The sequence below is a fragment of the Ursus arctos genome, unplaced genomic scaffold, assembly GCF_023065955.2.
Source record: "Ursus arctos isolate Adak ecotype North America unplaced genomic scaffold, UrsArc2.0 scaffold_3, whole genome shotgun sequence".
Lineage (NCBI taxonomy): Eukaryota > Metazoa > Chordata > Mammalia > Carnivora > Ursidae > Ursus > Ursus arctos.
The window spans coordinates 61,956,670-61,972,985 of NW_026622985.1; positions in this window are offsets into that span (position 1 = coordinate 61,956,670).

Genomic DNA, 16,316 nt, shown 5'->3' on the forward strand with positions numbered 1-16,316 from the left:
TCATGAATGGTCTGTCCTCCAGGGCAGAGTTGGGGGGGGGGCGGTTGCATCTTGGGGAGAGAGCAGTGTACCTCCTGGCCTGTCAGTTCCACAGGGCTCATCAGGGGACAAGAGGTGGGGGCGACAGGCACAGAAGGTGCCCAGAGAGGTGGCTCTGCCATGCAGGTTGTACTGAGGCCACAGGCAGAGTTTTGTAACCGGGTCAGAGTTCAGCCATGAAAAGAGAGGCCCCTGTCAGTGTTTCAGGCAATTCCTAAAAGGACGCTGATGCAGGGAGTTAGAGGCTGACACCACCGCAGCTAGACCAGGAGAGCAGAGATCAAAAGGCTGTTCTCAAGGAAATCAAGAAGTATAGGGATTATAGCGAAACCACCACAAATAACCCCAAACCTTCAGCACCAAAGCGTGTGATTCCCAGAAGGAAACTCATTGATACCAGCTACTACCTTAGTGTCACAAACTTAGGTAAACGGTCCCAGTAGACAATAGGGGGATTCCCAGAAGTCATTCTGACAGTGGGACCACTGGCCATGATGTAACTAGGCATCATGACCCAACTAGACATGACGTAACACAGAAATGTCTGCAAATCACAGGAACATTTTCCACTAAAGTCAAATTCAACACGTCCCTGGCTCAGCTTTCCCTCATCTGGAGTCCCAAGATACCCAGGGCCACTCTCATCCCCCTGATGAGGTGACAGAAGGGAATTCAGAGTGGAGAAACACAGGTCCTTAACTAACTGTGATTTAAAATATCTTACTTTTGCTAATTTTACAAAAATATCTGGCCCTGTGCATACACACGTGGCTAGGACCCCTCCCAGGGCCCTTGAGGCTGTGCTATGAATGGGGGTTCCTGAAGCTTTAGCTTCTCCTGGAAAATCTGCCTCTGCCTGGAACAGAAGCAATTTACCTTCACTGGCCAGAGAGCTGATTCCATCATAAGAAGGGGCTTTGGGCCGGTGTGAAGCTTCCTTGGGAATTGTTTGCAGCAGTAGTGTTTTACTCTGCTTGGAAACTGCTAATAACACTACTAGATGATTTATTAAATTGATACACATTTGAATTAGTAGAAAATGAGCCACTGTGTGTAGCCTTTACTCTCAGACTTCTGAATCACTCCCCTTTAAGTCAATAAGACCCAAATTTGTCTATTCAACAAAAATTTATTAAGGGCATACTCCATGCAGGTACCGTGCTAAACTCACAATGGGAAGGAAAGTAACCATGACCTCTGACTGTAGGGGGCCTTCACGGGAAGAGACAAATAATCAAATAATCAATAATCAGTCAAGTCAAGGACAAGAGAGGGTCCCACTGAGAATATGGACAAGCGATCCTAAGCTAGTGCTCTAACAGGAAAGACTGAAGGATTCGTTCTTTCTACAATTTTGGGGGCTGCCTATTCTTTACTCACACAATGCTAAGGGCCAGGATAAGGGTGAGCAAAAAAGCTGCAGCATCCCTGCCTTTCTAGAACCGTCCCCTGGAGGAAACATTATCACAGAATCAGATTGCATCTATCCATACCGCCAACCCAGTGATGGCCTCCGTGAAGCAGTGCACCAGGTGCACCAGTGAGCATATTTGAAGAGGGTTGGTGCAGCACGACAGACTTTCAGGAGGGGCCACAGCGCACTGAGAACCAGAGGCGAATTAACTGATGAATGAAAAGGTGGCAGGGCTTGTGGGAGTCTCCTAGGCAAAAGGAGCTGCAGGAAAAAAGGCCTCCAGGGGTGAAAAGTGTAGGAGGGAGAAAAAGACAAAAAGAAGCCAGTGTGGCCGAGGCAGCTCCAGCGGAAGACAGGAGAGAGTATGGATACGTGGGGCTGGAAAAATCGGAATGGGCTGGTGTGCCTTAAACCAACGGGAGCCCCAGAAGTTTCTGAGGTGTGGCGAGACATTGCCCGGTTGGCATGAAACGGATGGCTGGGGCTGCAGCGAGAATACTGGATTACGAGGTTGCTTTGGCAGTAGCTGCATCCTAATTACTTCCCCCTTTCTCACTTTCCTTTCCGGGAGCCACAGAGATTGAAATAAACGCATGCCAGATACTCAGTTCAAAGCACCCGACAATGAAGGGCTCTGTGGCTTGGAGAAGAACACACTGCCTTCAGTCAGGCAGACGCAAATTAGATCTTCCCTCCACCTCCAGTCAACTGGTGTTTCCAGCGAGTCACTCGCCCTCTCTACAACCCACTTTCCACCCACTCTGTAACACTGGCAGAACAATGCCTACCGCGCGGAGTTAATGAGGGACAGAAGGGGTGTGTGCAAATTACCTGGCATTTGGCAGAACTCTGGACGCACCAGCTACTATTGGAAGTGATTGCAGCGTGGGCAAGCTAGTCAGAGGAAGATTTCCAACCAGAGGTGATACCAGCAAAAGCCCTGGGAATACAGTGCAATCTCTCCTATTAAAAAAAGAAATGTATGGGGCGCCTGGGTGGCACAGCGGTTAAGCGTCTGCCTTCAGCTCAGGGCGTGATCCCGGCGTTCTGCTATGAGCCTGCTTCTTCCTCTCCCACTCCCACTGCTTGTGTTCCCTCTCTCGCTGGCTGTCTCTATCTCTGTAGAATAAATAAATAAAATCTTAAAAAAAAAAAAACCCTAAATCCCGAAAAAAAAAAAAAAAGAAATGTATGCAGTAGCATATATTTATGTAAATAGTACATTTTTATAGGTAGCTGTCTTATGAAATCTTCCTAACAGCATGTTGGAAAACAACTCTATGTTATCTATGCAATTAAAATATATACACATATACAATAAAGTTTCAAAGTTTTCTCGGTAAATTATATTGTACAAGACTTGCCTTATCTCCAGCCTTTTCCTGTTTGTTGTTGTCCTGTGACAACAAATGAGAAACTGAACTCATTCGTTAGCCGGTGCATCCCCCAGACTGAACAACATTAGCTTCTCAAGAATGAGGTTATTTATTTCTGTTTCTGCAGAGTCTGCTGGAGATCCTGGCACTCAGTAGTTGATGCACAGTAAATACTTGCAGAACGGAAAAATAGGTAAAAAACAAAAGGAAAACATTTAACGTATGAGTCTGGCAACTGTATTTTATGAACCAAAATCAAGACACATCGTCTCTTCCACAGAATATGAATGTCTTGGAGAGAACTTGGCACGGAATGTTAGAACTCCACACTGTCCTGGAAAATTCAGGATATACGATCCGGCATACACCTCAAACAGCTGACTCGGTTGGAAAAGAGCTAGAGCCAGTTCCACTGTGAGCTTGTGTTACACTTTTTGTAACATATTTTGCAGCATAAAACTTGTTGCAAGTCCTTTGTTCACAGTGGAAGGAACAATCTAGAAGATGTAAAGGATTTCTGTTTAACTGTTGACACAAGGACTCAGGATCAGCTTTTCTCTTATCTCACTCACTGTAATTAATTAGCTGCCCTGATGAGACCTCTACTGGCACAAAAAGTACGAGTGAAACAGCCATACATTCTGTTTGTGAGGCACAGCTGAGCCTAGCTCAACAGAGTGTCGATTCAAAAGAGGGAAATAAAATATGCAGCGAAGTTGGGGACAGGGAACAAAGAATCCAGTATGACAATTGAAAGGAGGGCTAAACAAGCATTCAGAGTACCATCAGGAAGGTAAAAAGTCTCAAGAGTCTAGAAAAAAGATAAACTGGAGGGACAAGGCTGAGAGGAGCTAGAAGGATCCATTTAAAATCAATGAAGAAATTTAAGACTTGGTTTTAAAGGAATATTTTTACGAGTCGGGTTTATTGAAGTATAATTTACATACTATAAAATTTACCTTCTTAGTGTAAAGTTCTGCGAGTTTTAAACATCACTTGGGTGTGTAGTTACCATCACAATCAAGAGACGGAATAGCTTCATCATCCCCAAATTCCCACTTGCCCCTTGTGATCAATCCCTCCCTCATCCTGAGCTCTGGCAGCCACTGTTCTGTTCTTCTGTCGCTCTGGTTTTGCCTGCTTTAAAGGAATTTAGTAACAGAACTTAAAATGGGGGAGAAAAGGAACTGAGAGTTTTTTCCCCTACCACCCGCTCACTTCCGATACCCTTCAACAGCATCATTTAGCGAACATAGATTTATTGAGGATCTATTATGCGCTAAAGATTTTAAGTACATCGTCTTCCAGTTTTACAGCTTGTCGGGGAAGGAAGTTTATTCTCCCCATTTCCCCGGTGGTAGATGACACTCAAGAACTGTCAAGCTGGTAAGAGAGCAGAGATTCCACGTCAGAGTTGAGCAGAAATGTCACCATGGTGTATCTCTGGGGTTAGGTTAGAGCTGGTTCATACTTGCTTTCTTATACATTGTTTGCATTAGCAAAGTTTGTAACAATGAGCTGATGCTATTTTTATAACCAGAAAAAAATATTTTTATAAATAAATAAATACACACACACACACACACACACACACACACACACATGTTCTGATTCCAAAGCCTATCCTCTTTGCTGAGCAAAGAGGGGAAGACAGGGAGAATAACTTAGAAGGGAAGAAAGGAGAGGCTCCTCTTGGCCACAGGCACCTGTTCAGAAGTGAGGAAGCAGAATCAGCTGTACCTAAAAGACCAGAGCACAGCTTTACTCTGTCTCTAGATCTCACCACAGTTGAATTTCTTTACCTTCAAAAAGTTCCCTAGCAATAATGTCCCTCCAAAGTGGTGACCGTGAGCCTGGAGGCCAATAAAAACCCACTGAGATCACTCCAGACCCAGCAGACAATCCTGTGCATCTTCCTGGCCCGTCTCCAAAGATTCGGTAGGGACAAGCTTAACCATCATGGGCAAGTAAGGGTAGAACAGCCTTCTCACCACTTTTGAAGAGACAGGAGGTGAATAACAAGGCCAGCGCTAAAGGGAGCACAGGACACCTTTTATTGGAGGGATAGGGGATCATATTTAAATATGACTATGTTGGGGGAATGTTACCCATCATGGTGCTGAAAAGGACATATGATGGCATTCTCTGATCTTTAGGCAGAAATCTGTTTATTGCTTGTCCCCAAAAATATTTGATGGGTCTTACAAAGATGGACATAATACAAAAAAATTGTATGTTAACTCTACTGAAATTAAAATAAATTAAAATAAAATAAAATAAATAACAAGGAAAAAAATAGTTTAGATACTGGAACTGCATACCCAAATAGAAAGACGACGAACTTGACTCCTACCTTACACTATACACAATTCATTCAAGAGGGTTCACAGACATAATATAAAAGTGAAAACAAACTTCTGGAAGAAAAAAGAGGAGAATATCTTCACAAATAGGGATAAGCAAAGATTTCTTAGAGAAGAGGCAAAAAGCAAGAACCATTTAGAAATTAATAAACCCGGTTATACCAAAATTTAAAACTTTTGCTCCTTAACAGATAGTGTTAATTAACTACAGAAGCAATCCAAAGACTGATATAAAATATTTGTAAAAACATATATCTGACAAAGAATTAGTACTGGAATATGTAAAGAACTCCTATACCTAAAAAACAAAACAAACAAACAAAACCAAGAAATCAACTCAATTTGGATTGACTTGAATAGACACTTCACAAGGGAAGATGCATTAATGGTTCAAAGGCAGTTTAAAAGATTCTCAATATCATTATTCATCAGGGACATACAAATTAAAGACACAGTGAGAAACTACTATTCACGTGAGTGACTAAAATAAAAATGACAACACTAAATGTTGGGAGAACATAGAACAACTTGAACTCTCAAACACTGCTGGTGACACAACCACTTTGGGAAAAGGTCTGACAGTTTTTTATGAAACTAAACATGCATCTACCCAATGACCTGGCTACTCCACTCCTAGGTATGCAGCCAAGAGTTATGGAAGCATTTCCACCAAGAGATTTGTGCAAAAACATTCCTAGCAGCTTTAATTGCTAAGCAAACCGAGGTATATTCACACAATGCAATACTAATCGGCAATATAAAGATACAAATTCTAATAGCAAAATAGTGTGGATGAATCTTTAAAACATTGTGCTGAGTGAAAGAAGGTTTATATAAGAATACTTGCTGTTTGATTCCATTTATATGAAGTTGGAAAACAGGGAAAACGGAAAAATTTCAGAACAGTAGTTGCCTCTGAGGTTGTGGGGATGAAAGAAGGGACATAGCTGACCTTGCTGGCCTGATGGGAATATTCTAAATCTTGATAAGGATTTATTATGCAAGTGGGTTCATTTGTCAAAAATAATTGGATGGTATACTTGAGGCGAGTGCATTTTGTTGTATGTAAATTTTAGCTTAATAAATAACGAAGAAAAACCATAACCAAATACTGAGTTTCAGGTAATGATATACATACTAAAATGTTTAGGGGTAAAGTGTATAGATGCAATTTACTTTGAAAAAATTGAAAGAGGGATGGATACATAGATAATATGTGATAAAACAAGGACAATAAAAAGTTAATTATAGAATCCAGATGGTGGGAATACAGATGTTAATTATAAAATTCTGTCATCTTTTTAGATATTTGAAAATTTTTGTAATAAATTTTTGGAAAAAATAGGTAGGATTTAGGAGAAAAGAAAAATGCAGGTCAGACGAAAAGGATGAACCTGAAGTTAGAACATCCTAAAGAACTTACAGATCTGTCTTTGAGCTTCCTAAGAGCCAAAGCAAAAGAAAGAGGGTGAAGGCAGAAGAGAAAGAGGGAAGAGGGAGGAGGAGGGAAGGAAGAGAAAGAGAGAGAGCACAGGCTCAGTTACATGATTAGCAATGCCCATGAGATTTTTTTTTTTTTTTTAAGTAGTCTCCATGCCCAGTGTGGAGCCCAATGCAGGGCTTGAAATCATGACCCTGAGATCAAGACCTGAGCTGAGATCAAGAGTCAGACACTTAACTGACTGAGCCACCCAGGCACCCCTGATTTTCAAAAAATTGTTCTAGTAGAGCACCACTTTTCCTGATACGAGTTTTCATCAAGAGGGCACTATGCAATGTGGTTCTATTAGGTGGTGTAAGGACAAGGCTCAGAGACTTCATTTCTTAGGCGAGCAAGAAATTCATTTCTCTCTCATATATAGTAGTCTATAGGTAGTGTTCTGGGACTAGTATGGTGGCTCTGTTCAAGGGAAAATAGGTGATTGGGGATCCAAAATTTGGTAACTTAGGAAATGGCTGTGATGATTTTATCCAGGGAAAAAAAAATAGCGTCCAAAGATGTAAAAACCCTTGAAAATCTCTAGGAAATATTCTAACACTTGTCTCATTGATCTACTTCAATGTATCTTGCTAAATCCATTTCTCTCTGAACATGTACCATATGCCATGTACCATAGAGAATGATAATAATAACTTTTTTGTGCCATATTTCAACAATTCCAAGATGCATAATTTTTTCCCCAAATTTTGGCACCTCTAAATCAGGATGGATCTTACAATCAATGACATGTTGTACTTGGTGGGATTTTTTTTTTCTTTCTCTCTCTTTTTAAGATTTTATTTATTTATTTGAGAGGGTGAGAGTGAGCATGAGAGATAGAGCATGAGCAGGGGGGCGGGTAGAGGGGGAAGCAGACTCCCCACTGAGCAAGGAGCCCGATGCAGGATTCAGTCCCAGGACCCTGGGATCATGACCTGAGCCGAAGGCAGACACTTAATGGACTGAGCCACCCAGGCGCCTGATTTTTTCCTTTCTTAATGGTACACAAAATAATAGTGTTTCTTCATTCAGCGGTATATGTTACATTTAACAAAAACACATCTACTACTTCATGGTTCAAAATATTTTCATCTTCTTTGAGTCTCATGACATCATATTTTGGTGAGATAGGTTATTTCTATTCCAAATATGGAAATCGAGATTCAGAAAGTTTAAATGACCTTTCTGAGGCCCTCGGCTAGACTATGATGAAGCCATAACTCTAATCTGAACTGTCTAAATTTGAAATACCCTGTTGTCTCCCAATATCACACAAAATATTTAGGGAATGGAAGCTCCATGGAAACAGGGAATCTGTTTTAGTCACTACTACAGCTTCAGAGTACAAAAACGTTGCTTGGCACATAGCAGGTATTTAGTAAGTGTTTATTGAATAAATTAATATTACAGAAGGGAATGAGTGGTCACAAGGGAAAGAGCCTGTGGCTGTAGTAGGCTGGGAAGTTTATATGGAGGGTCACCATCCTGCCATCTTCTCTCCACTTTGATGTATTTCTCATTAATCACTCAAACAGTACCTACTTCATGATGCCTAAATCAAATTAAGCTAAATATATTTGCTCCCTAATAACCTGAGAAGCAATCTAGTATTGGGCAAAGTGTACTGATCTTCACATGAGAAGATCTGGGTTTAAGTCCCTTCTGATTTTTAACCACCTATTAGCATAAAATTTTGGGAGAAATTACTTAACTTCCTGGAGCTTCAGTGTTCTTACCTGCAAAACTGGGAATGATAGAACTTTCCAGACGGTCTCACTGTAAAGCTTCAATGAAACCTCAGATAGTTTCAGAGTTCCTTCATTCACGGGTTGAATCTATAAATATTTATCATGTGCCTGTTATGTGCCAGTCCCTGATCTAGTTGCTGACGATACAACAATGAACAAAACTAACCAAAATCCCTGTCCCCGTGGAGGCAGATGGACAATGCATGAATAAATAATGCTTGGTGTTAAGTGCTATAGAGAAAAATAAAGCAGGGAATGGGAATTAGAAGTTGGGGTGGGGGTCGGGGGGAGTGACTCGTGACATTAATTTGAGTGTTAAAGAAAAGCCTTACTCACGGTGACATTGGAACAGAGACTGGAAGGAAACGAGGGTAAAATCACGCAGACCTCTGGTTTAAATTTGAAGAGCAATATAAATATCAGTAGGAAAAATAAATGAAAAGAAGTAGACAAAACATTCCAGAATGTGGGAACATTTGACCAAAAATCCGATAGAATCAAGTAGAAGCCTTCCTTGGGCAGTACTAAACAGACCAATCTACCTGGAGTATCAGGATCTAGCCATCAGGAAAAGAATTTGTATTTTATGTAGGGGACAATGGTGAGCCACCGAAGGCTGTGGAGCAAGTGGGTGTGAAAGGATCAAAATAGCCCTACAGGAAGCTTACTCAGGTAGAGCAACCCATGCAGGGAGTATTAAAGGGAAGAGATAGGAGTCTCAGCTCAGACATCTTGAGTTTGACTTTATGGTGGGTTTTCAGAGCATGCTCAGTGAACAGTTGGAAATGTAGGCTTAGAGTTAAGAGTGAGGTGAGGGCTTGAGATTTGAGGCACGGAGCTGTCTAAATCCCAACAGCTGATTGTCATCATCTCCCGAGCGTCCCAGACTCCATCTGCGAGCAACAAACAGATCTTGTTAGAATTTTACTTCTGGCCTGAAAACGAGTAGAACATTCCTCTTTGGAATTTTCCAAGCTTAGGCCAAGACTAGATAATCAGAGTCAGCAGTAATGAGAATGATATGCAGGACCTGACGGGGAGACATGCCAGCAAATTAAGTAGGAAAAAAACCCTGAAAGGTGGGGCACAACATGCCTTGGGAAGCTCAGAGTCTCGAGAAATCTGGAAGAACATATATCATGCCAGATGCTTCGGCCTTATGGGAGGGCTTTTGTTTAAAGGCGTGCTATGTGAAGTGATTTAGACACCCTTCAAAAAAGCAACATGCCAATGATTCATCCTGTCTGAAAAAACATACAGCCCCTCACATTGGACTTTTCAATCTAACACTGATTAGAAATAACAAAAGTGATCTCTGTGCCATTTGGAATGATTTCTCATTCACCAACCAACAAGCAGGAAGGGAGTCTGTGGAACCTGAGGAGTGGGGTTGGTAAACCACAGGGAGAAGAGTTGCAGGAAGCAGTTGTAACTTTATATAAGATTCTTGAGTCCTACTGATGTGCTCACGGCTGTGTGACAGTGGAAATCTACCACTGAGAACAAAAAAAAGAAAACATTATCAAAATAAGCTTGGTTCTCACTGAGAAAAGCAAAGGACTGCCATCTTGCCTGGAAGCCTATTGGGGATACCGTGTGCCTCTAATTAGCCACTGGCTTCCGGGAAGAAAAGAGACCAAAGAGATTCAAAAGACAGGGCCTCCTTTCCTTGAAATGTATTATCTTAGCCCAGGAATCTATAAATATATTGCTTACATAACCCCCAAAAGAATTGTTTAAAACTGTGTAACTTCCTGCATATTTTCAGTTGTCATCTAAAATTTTTCATCATAAGATGATGGTAGATTGTAACTGGGAGAAATATTTCACGACACTATTTAACAAAATAGGTTTTAACTCCCCAATGAATGAAACACCCCACATCTTAAAGAAATCATATAAAATTTTATAAACCAGTTTCATCCAATGCTTCTCAAAAAAATCTGCTGTCTTTTAAGGCTATTTTAGTTAACTTTAGGAGAATCAGCATCACTAATGTACACTGTCCAGCTGCTCCAAAGCCAGAGCTTCCCCACAAAGGCCAGTTATTCCATGTCTAATGCCAAACTGCACTCTTAACAGAGATACGTATCAGATAGGCAAAGAAGGGAAGCCCTATGCATATAAGAAAATTTGGTTAATAATGAAGATGTCACCAATATTTCTTTCTTGTTTTTTCACTTCACCAAACCAATATTTCTTTCTTGTTTTTTACCTCTATACACATCTACAAAAAATAAGACCATTTTCCTGCACTGTTACCCCTAACAAAACCGTTTAGTCCATATTAAAATTTCTCACATGCCCCCCAAATACCCTTTATTGCTGATTTATCCAACCCAAGATTCAATCCTGGACCATGTATTCCAGTTGGTTGTTACATCCCTTGTCTCTTCTAATAGAGCATGCATTTTAGTGGGGTGATATTGTCCCCAAGGGAGTGAAAATTAATTCTTGGGGTATGAAAAAAAAATCTTACTTTTTTGTGTGCAAAGTAAAGGTATACATATGTTTATGCACATAAACATATACACAGTATACCCGTGATATTAAATTTTCATGGTGGAGGGGACAATTAGGAAAAAATGTCTAAAAAGTGAGGAAGGGGGAGAGGATATGAGCAATAATAGAAAAAAAAAGGCTGAGAAATGCTGTTCTAGAGCATTCTCCATTTCATGGCAATGACAGATGGATGAGGCCCGCAAACCAATATTTCAGGGTACTCCCTTGTTGGTTCATGGGGGCGGAGGGGGGTGGTTATAGCCCAGGGCAATGCCCCATTGTAAGATTTGGGATGTATGATGTGGCGGATATGGAAATGTCCTGCTTGGATACCCCCTTGAAGAAAGGACTCCCTGTCCAAATGGGAGGAATGTGGCTAGCTGAGACACCTCAGACCCTCCCTCAGCTTTCCAGCGGAGGTCACACCCTTCTCCAGACAAGCCCCAGCCAGGGAGTGAGCAAAGCTGGTGTACAAAGCCTCGGCCATTTTCACCCAATACAAGAACTCTGAAGAGGCAGTCCTGGCTCTGAAGCTCCCCCATTGATCCGACAGAGACATTGTCTCTGTCATCTGCATCACCTGGCAGCTCCAGCAGCCCAACCCTGCTTTCCCCCTTTCTCTTTCACAAATGTCGCTCCCCAATAAAACATTTGCTTGCACTCATAACTCTCAGCATCCTCTTCCTGGAGAACCAAACTGGCTTGCAGGATTCTGTGAGGATTATATTACGATAGAATACACAAAGCCCAAGTGTACGATGCCAGCATTTGGTGTTTAATAAATGACAGCTGTGATTTCAAGGCTGTCTCATAGCTTCCAGTTTAATAACAGCGTGTTGAGATTTTAGAGCCATTGAGTCTTTGGAGGATCACACAAGCCGAATCTGCTCAAGCCACGGTTAGAATTCACAGAACCATCAGTTTAGTTCCCCTGAAACCAGAGTTCTCCATGTCCTTGAGTTGCAGGAGTAGGAGGGAAAAAACGAGATCATCCCCATCGGTTAACTGCCTATTGAAGAATGCCATCAGTAGCTGCAGGCAAAGGCAGGAGTCAATAGGAAACCGGGTTCCATGTTGCTGTTGCAATTCAATATTTCCTGAAGGCAGATGCCTCCTTCATGCCTCAGAGAGTTGGAATCAACCTGGGAATCAGGGAGGCAAGTAAAGTTGTAAAGGATGGAAAAAGGTCACTCTGTCCAGTCATAATTTGATTCTCTCCACCCCCTGCTCTCTTACACCAATATACGAATGAAGGGTCACAAACACACTTCCTGGTCAAAATGTACTTGGTTCTGATTTAGTCAAGACCCTGTGGTTGCAAGAAACTGAAACCCAAGTCAAACTAGCCATAAACAAACAACTAGACACAAATGAAAGAAAAAAGAAGGGAGGGTGGAGGGAAAGAGTGGGCTTATTGTTTATTGATGTGTTATTTATTTGCTTCTTGCAATGGGAAGTCCAGGAGAAGCGGACCTCGGAGGATTACAGGCATTTAGCAATGCAAGCAGCTCGCTCGCTCTCCTTTTCTTTTCATCTCTCCGCGCTGCAGATGGGCCTGCTCTCCCTTGCTGCAGAGAGGAAATGAAGCACGGTTCAGACGGTTCTTGGTTATATCATCTCAGTCTAGTGACACCAGCTTCCCTCTACAAGGCTGGATGTGAAGTCCCAGGGAAGGACTAACTGGCTCAGCCCAAGGCCTAAACACCTTTCTAGCCAATCACTGTGGCCGGGTAGATGAAGACTATGGTTGGCCACTCTGGATCTCAAACCACTGAACTGGTTTGGCAGCCCATTTAAAACTACAAGGAGAGGGTGTGGATCATCTTACCCCAAACCAGATAAGGCACTGTGTCACAAGAAGATGGGGGAGGGGATGCCGACAGGCACAGCTGACACGTGTCCATTACAGATCCTTTATGTCTCAAGGTCTTGCTTTGTTTTCCAACGAACGTCTCAGAAAACGGAGACTTTCATAATTGCAAAGAAAAAGTTTTGTTGACAGAAAGAGGAGAAAATAGGCAGGAGACAGAAGACAGGTAAATAGACTGTCATTAAAATTCTTTGGAAGAGGTTGCGCCTGGATGGCTCAGTTGGCTAAACGTCTGACTCTTGATTTCAGCTCAGGTCATGATCTCAGGGTGGTGAGATCGAGCCTGTGCACGTTCTCTCTCTCTCTCTCTCTCTCAAAACAAGCCAACAAACAAACCCAAAAAACTCATTGGAAGAGTGCATCATTTCTGTGACTTCAGGTATTTGATCTCCAGGAGTATGACTCTCGTATCTACTTCGGTCAGCCCCGAATTCCAGTCTCCAGCCCTCAGGGGATAAAAGTATCATCTACTTTACAGGGCTTCTGTGAGAATTATATGAGTTAATGCAAGCAAAACATGTAGTACAAAGCCCGATGCACAGAAATCTCTCTTATAAATAAAAATACAATTTGTATGTATTCCTGTAGCGCTCCTATTCTTACTAGGTACTGAGGGCTTCTTACTGCAGATACCTGCAACTCTCTGCTTAGGCCCAGGGTGACCCATGCAGAGAGTTAAGGCCCCCAAATCAACTCTCAACCAATCAGAGTCACTGGCCAAGTGCCTAGCTTCCTTATCCCTCAGTAGGGCAGCTCCGAGGTCCCCAGCATGACTGCATTCCAACAGACTTGACTTGGAAACATGCCCTTTTTTGGGCTTCCTTTCCTTTCCTGTCTTACTACTTCTGCTCCCTGTCAGCGTTTCCTAGAATCCCCACCTAAATACACTACTTACACTTGAATCCTTGTCTCAGGACCTGCCTCTAGGGAACCTCAACTAAGACAATAAATCCCCCCCCCCAAAAGGAAAGAAAATGCACTAGAATGTTCACCATCATTATTCTATGACTGGTGGGACTGTAAATGATTTTCTTGTTTATTATCTGTACTTAAAACATTTTCCACAGATATGAATATGGATAGCAATTAATTGTTGTGGAAATAGTCTAAAATCTTAAGCCTGGTTTTTAGTCTCTGCAGGACCTCACCACCTTTGTCTTCTATCTACTTCTCACTCTAACTTTCGCACCCGCTGAGTCCATCCCTAGCTCCGTGCCTTCACTCATACTTTACTCGGCACTTTTTATTAATCCTGCCACTTCCAGGAGGCCTCCCCTATTTCCCTCCAGCCCATGATGCCATTTTTTAAAAAATATTTTTATTTATTTATTTAAGAGAGAGAGCACCAGTGGTGGAGAGGGGCAGATGGAAAAGGAGAAGCAGACTCCCCGCTGAGCAGGGAGCCCAATGTGGGATTGGATCCCAGGACCCTGGGATCATGACCAGAGCCAAAGGCAGAAGCTTAACCGGCCGAGCCACCCAGGCAACCCCCATGATGCCATTTTATGCCCATTTTTTCCATGAAATCATTCCATTGACATTATCTGCATACCTTACATTATTTTAAAGATACACATAAAGTTTTTCTTTGGTATGAGTCTCTCCACTTTCTGGGGTATTTGCATCACAGTGGAGCTATCTCCAACACTAAAACGGTGTTGGACCAAGTCAAGATAGAATACCCCCCCCCCAATTATTTCAGATAATATCTGAGCTGCATCTGCTGTTTCAGTCTTTAACAAAGTGTCTTTTTTACGGGACAGCAGCAATGGGGGAAGAAAAGGAAAGAAACAGAAGCTGGCTCTCATGCACTCATTCCACCACCCATCAATGATCTTTTCATGAGGACACAGCCGATAAGGAGAGAAGGAGAGACAAAAAGCATTCTTGACTTAGGAACGGAATAGCAGCTCCCCCTCTGTGTCTGATTCAGTTACTCAGAATGGCTTTCTTATGGCTGAGCCTCTGGTGAATTATGAGTCTCTCCCTCTTTCTCTTCCCCCCAGGCTTCATATTAAAGATGAGACACAGCTGCCAGGGACTCCAGAGATTTCCCAGCAGTCTGCTATGGTGAAATAAAATACCATGTTATGCTGGAAAGCTCACCAGTCCTCTCTTCACATGGGCTGTGCTATCTCGTGGCCAGGATAAGGGATCCCAGGCCTGGACCCTGACTGCTTTTCCTGAGATTCGTCACATCGTCTTCTAGACAATACTCGAATCTTTTTGTGTTCCCGCTTCCCAGCATGCTATTGATAATTGTCTTCTAAGAAGGGCTGGTCTGTGTTTGTACAATACATGTATACTCCACCTTCCTGAAATACTGTCCCGAAGGAGGGCATTTGGTTACCATTAGAGCAACTATTTTACTTCCCCTAGGAGAGAGAGGTTCTGCGGCCCTGTTGCCACGGATGATTCGGGACGTTGGCAGCCTTGCGATCTTCCCTATTTGCATCTTTTCTGTCATTACTACCGAAAGGCTTGCATTCTATAAATGGGCTGAGGTTTATACATCATGATTGGTTGAACTGCTTGTGATTTTGCAATCTCAGCTTTCTCTGCCCCAGAGGAACGTGGAGCCAGCTGGACTAGGTCTGTAACCCCGCACGGAGATTCAGAGCACACCAGTGCAATGCTGGGAAAGTATCACACTGGAGACTATCTCTAGTTAAACAGTTTAAACCTTATTAGAGACTGGAGCTAAAAGTAAACACAATGCCCTATCCTCCTATCCTGATTTCAATCTTCAAATAATAGGGTAGGCCGGGGTGCCTGGGTGGCTCAGTTGGGTAAGTGTCCCGGGTCCTGGGATCCAGCCCCATGTCGGGCTCCCAGCTCAGCGGGGAGTCTGCTTGTCCCTCCCTCTCTACCTCTTCCCCCTGCTGGTGCTCTGTCTCTCTCGCTCTCTCTCAAATAGTCTTTAAAAATAAAAAAAATTAAAAATTAAAAAATAATAAATAATAGCATAGGCTTCAAATCCCAGTAAAAGCTTGGATGAGCCTATGACAAAAGGAAATATTACTGAGTTCTTGCTGATAACGTAGCTCTCCAGGACTCAACAGACCATCCTCTCTACACACTCCTTTTTCCCCTCTCTCATTTTACTCCAGTTATTGGCTAGCAAATAGGATATGATATTCCTGTCGGATATACCCTGTATTCAGAAGTTTTTACTAGACTAAAATCAGATACTGAGAATTGAATTTATTTCTAACTCCTCTTTGGGGTGTACACGGGACAGGAGGTAAGGATCCAATTCATGATACAAATATTCATATATTCAATCAGACAAACAGGTCCCTTTGGGAGCACACCAATACAATCTGAAAGTAGTTCAGTTTACCAACTGAGGGGCAAAGGTGAAGTCTTCATTGTCTTTCTATCTTTTTTGTATAGGTGATCAATATATGTAGTTGAGTTTAATCATTAAATTGAAAACATCCATGCCCGTTTTGAAGAACATAATCTGAAAGCAAATTACCAAATGTAATGAACCTATGAATTACACTTTGAACCCCTTCTCT